Below are 4,942 nucleotides of genomic sequence, written 5' to 3'. Positions count from 1 at the left end.
AAATGGCAGCGTTTAGCTTTTGTGACTGAACTGTGGGGGCCCTGGAACTCTTCCACGCGCTTGAAACACGGCCGCCCATCTGACAGTAATAGGAAAAGACCATTAAAAAGCTTTATGCGAGTCTGTTCTCCTGGTCCCGGTCCCTGTTCGCCTTCGTTGCTGCTGGCACTGTATGAATTATGGATGCGCCGAGGTGCCGCGGTTCCCCCGCGCCCGCGCCGGCCCCGCAGCCTCCTCCGAGCCCAGGGCCGCGGCCCAGACCCGCCGCCGCGCGAGGAGCGACTCGGGGGCTTGGCAGCAGCCTCGGGGGTCTGGTGGCCGAAGCAGGCGGTGTGGGAAGAAGGGGTATCGGTGTCCGCCCTTTGGCCGCAGAAGAGGTCGAGGAGGGGTAAACGGAAGGTGGGTGGAAACCCCCCAGGGGCCCCAGCGGGGACGGTTTGGGGGGACCGTCAGCCCCTGGGCTCTGAATACGCGCTCCCGCCCCGCAGTGACACGTGCGGTGCTGCCGGTAAGGGAGGGAGAGCGCTTGGGGTGCCTGCCGGGGGACCCTTTATTCTGATGGATTGTGTTTATGTTAAAGCTGGTGGGTGGGTAGGTGATAGATGACACAGGTTGCTCATCAGACCCCCACTCATAATTTCATGGATATTGTAAAAGTATTATTTTGCATCCAGTTTTACTTTAGAGAAAAATTACTACATACAGGTGAGAAGCGCTGCAGCAAGGATGATAAAGGACGCACAACGAACACACAAATGCGGTTTGGGGAGAGCCGCAAGAGGCCAGGGGTTCTTACCTGTTTGGAGGGTCATGGATTCCCTATAAGAACGTGATGAAAGCTGAGGACTTACCCACCCCCCTCAAAAAAATACACGTATACATTTAGGAAGCAGAGGCAGAGGTTTTGCAGGTCCCCTGAAGGCCATTCACTGACCTCAGAGGGATACATGGACCCCAGACTGAGGGCCCTGAGCGGTACTCTGAGCTCCTCAAAGGCAGGAACCGGGCCTTTTCCCCCACTGTATCCCACGCACTCAGGAGATGTTCAAAGCTGTTTGCTCAAGAATGAGCTGTAGTGCAAATGCTCATTTTTTCCCCAAAGGGCCCCAGAGAAATCAATGGATTTGTCTAAGATCACAAAGCTACGGCAAAAACCCATGTGTCCAGATTCCCAGCCACTCCACTGACTGTTCCTTACTCCCGCCCACCTCCATTCTCTGACTTTGTCCACCCCACTACTGCCGCCTCCTGCCTGCATCTGCTCCCCAGAATCCAATGCTTCGGGATTCGAGAGATGGAAGGAAAGCTAGGAAGGGTCCGAGACGATGGCGAGCGGGGCGCTGGCCCTGCCCGCTGACACTCCTGCCCAACCCTCCCCACGAGGACCCATGAGAGTGGCTCTCCCAGCCAAGGAGATACAGAGTGGGCGGTGACCCCAGGGCAGCGCTCTGTGCCCGCTGCCAGTGGGCACGGAGGGAGGAGATGGGTATATAGATTTTCTTTCCTTGGAGTGTCTACCTAAGCCCCTTTCCCGGATGGTTATGAGATGCACAAAGTTTACATAAGAGACCCATTAATGCTCTGTCTCTGGGGTTAATATTTAATCAGACAGTTTAAAAAAGTGCACACTCTTACGGGGAGAATGCTTCAGTGCTGTCTCCTTCCTCTGGGATGCAGGGTGCAGGGAATTCTGAGCCCCTCATGGTCTCCATGGAAACGCTCACTGCTGTTGACTCGGGGCCAGGCACAGGGAGCAGCAAAGGCCCAGTGAAGATCCCACACACAGGAGCCTAAAGGAGAATCTCCTCCAAGCCTCCAGTCCACGACTGTCTGACTGACTCCAAACATCCAGCATCAGGGACCTCACTACTCCAAAGGTAGCCCATTAGATCTGGAGACCATTCGATGGTGCCATAGGCCTTCTGTAGGTTAAGATCACATCACTATCTTCTAGTGGTCTTGGTTCCACAATATGTGGCCACAGAAACCAAGTCTCACTCCTTTTTTCTGTAAGTTCCCAGCTATCATCATTATTTGAGCACCTATATATGGGCAGGTACTGTGCTAAGCAACTTGCACATCCCATTTAGTCCACACACACCTCGTGACGTAGGTATCATTAGTGCTTTCACGTGACAGCTGACCAGGCCAAGTCTACACAGCGGGTAAACATCCGAGTAGGACTCCAACCAACCCAGGTGTGTCTGACCCTCTATCCCATGCTTTCCACCATAATGCCACTCAGCCTCGCCCTGCTTCCCCTCAAGAGCCCTTGGGACATCTAAAGCAAGCTCCCCTGGCCCCCATCCCCTTCTGCCTCTCTGAAGCTTCTCTTTCTAAGCTAAACTTCCCCAGTCCCTCTAATCCAAAGTACGTGGTTTCCGCCTTCCCCTCTCTGGGGGCCGGCCCTGGTGATTCTCCCATAACCACGTCCCACTTGGTCTATGTCCCACTTCGGATGGGCGGACAAGACCCACGGGCTAGCCCATCACTCCTGCTGGCTGGTTCGGAGAACTTGGGCGTTTTCTCCCCCTCCTCAGGGCAGAGACTGCAGTGCGAGATGGGATGGAATTTCTGTTAGTTCAGATTTTATGTTTAGGCTTAACTCAAACTCACGTGTATTCTGCTGCGTGAAATTTCCTTTTGTTAAGCTATGTTTTCCAATCCTTTGCCTTTGTAATTGTTCGTTTGGAACTAGGCATACATTTTTAATTTGTATTTCTCACTATTTCAATTCCATCCTTAAATCCGGTCCACCATTCCAACCTCTTGAGATCTTTCAGAACTGGGTACTCATTGAATTTGTTCTCAGCCACCAACTCTGTGCTGTTCCTGAATGTAATTAGCCTGCCTTTTGGGTCCTAAGTTGTTGATAAGCGTTGAGCAGAAGTGAGGAGAGAGCCCTGTCAAGCAGAGATGTGTCTGGGTACTGCACGGTTTTGTGTGCGCCGCCACCTGATTTCAGTGCAGGGGTGGACAGCTCCGTGCTCCCGGTCAGCACCTAACATCCTCTCTGGTGTCTCCTTGCTATGTGCCACCAGGCTTTCTCCAAGGCCAAGGATGGCCACTTGGCCAGGCCCGGAAGTTGGGACAGGTAAAGCTTCCAAGAGCAATCCTCCATCGGCGGGGCACAGGAGTCATCGGATAAATGCCCGGTGTCCTTCCTGCCTCTCAGAGGGACGGTTCAGCTGAGGACCCCCAGGGAGGCTGGGCTCCCGAGTCCCCTGTCTGTAGTAGCTTTTCCTCATTGTCTCTCATTTTTCTCCTCCCTTCAGTCAGCCTTCTGCGATCACCTCCCAAAAAGAATACCTGCACCCACCCTTGTCTCTCGGTTTTTGCTTTTAGGAAACCTAAACCGAGGCAGAGAGGAAGCTGTAGGTAACAAAGAGAGAGAAGGTTGATCATTTCTGGTCAGTCCCAGGGCATTGTTCTAAAATAGTTTATGTTTAAATTTTTCACTAAGAAAATAATATGTTAAAAAATAGAGAACATTTGGAAACTAGAGAACTGAAGGGGAAAATCCAGCCAGAATACCACCACCATCACAGAATTACTAGATGTCATCTTTATAAATTGTATTTCAGTTCAGTCTTTTTGTAGGCATATTTTAGAATCAAGAGAATTAAACTCTAAATGCCACTTTATATCTTACATTTTTTAATTACTGTCTCCTTATTTCGATGTTATCAAATTATCCTAAAACCATTACTGTCAATAGCAGTGTTTAATAACTATCTCTTTATCTGTCATTCCCCGAGGGTCCCAACCTCTGGAGGGCTGGGTCTATGGCCTGTTTATCTTTCTCTTTTTTTCATAGTACTAGCTCAGTGCCTGGCACACAGTAAGCATTCATTAAGGCTCACTACATTGATGAGCAAACACACTATAGTTTACTTTGGCATTTTTATATGGCTACCTGTGAATTGTTCCCAAATTTTCAAGACTGTCATTCATGCTGTTGTAAACATATGGTATTTAGAACACCTTGGATTTTCCGCCACCCCTTCCCTCCCTGCATCTACATTGGCCTTATTCATATAATGAACTTTGGCAATCCAGTTCACGCAAAAAGTAGCAGAGCCAACGACCCAGAACACAGTACCTAGTTCTCTGGCTCCGCAGCTGATAAGCAGGAGCAGCTCAACCTGGATAAGCAAACCAAACAAGGAACCCTACACTGGCCATCCCTGCTGGGAATTTCCATTTAGGTTCTTCCATGCTGAGTAGCACTCCAGGGCTTCCTGGAGGGGATGTATTTTAATTCCTCCCCCCACCCCCACCCCCCGACCACAGACCTGGGTGTGTGCAGTCTATTTACTTGTTGACATCACCTAGTTTTCAAACAACTTCTAAACACAAGGCCAATGAATAAACGATCATTCAATAATAGTAAAAACAGATCAAATTTGTTTTCTGCCTCTAAAGTGCCAGAGAGTTTGCACATGTCATCAATCACATATAACTGCCACAGCACAGCTCTCCAAGCAGCTGCCTGTTACTATCATACCCAGTGAATAAATGAAGAAATGGGGGCTCCGAGCGGTTAGGTCAATTGTACAGGATTATACAGAAGGATAGAGAATAAAATAGAATTTCATGTCATAAAATAACATTATTTGTTATCAAGAATTAAATATTAAACACCAGAACTGGTTCTACACATAGGTGAAAAAGTCACCTGCTTGAATGGTATAACCTGAGGGTTATTAAAATGTTGTCCTGACCCCAAAAGTTTACTTATCACTTTACCCTGCCCTGGGGCCTGGAGAGGCAATCACCCATTTACTCTCTGAGCTATGACACTGCCTGCTAATAGTCCTTGTGAAAGAGAGAGAACCGCCCTCCTTGGGGTGTCAGATTAGATCGCCCTGTGGTTCTCAGTGCTGGCTGCACTTCGTAATTATTATTTCTGGAGAGCTTTAAAAAAAACTGCTGCCCAGTC

The sequence above is a fragment of the Manis pentadactyla genome, chromosome 13, assembly GCF_030020395.1.
Source record: "Manis pentadactyla isolate mManPen7 chromosome 13, mManPen7.hap1, whole genome shotgun sequence".
NCBI classification, from domain to species: Eukaryota; Metazoa; Chordata; class Mammalia; order Pholidota; family Manidae; genus Manis; species Manis pentadactyla.
Note: the sequence above shows the minus strand (reverse complement) of the source record.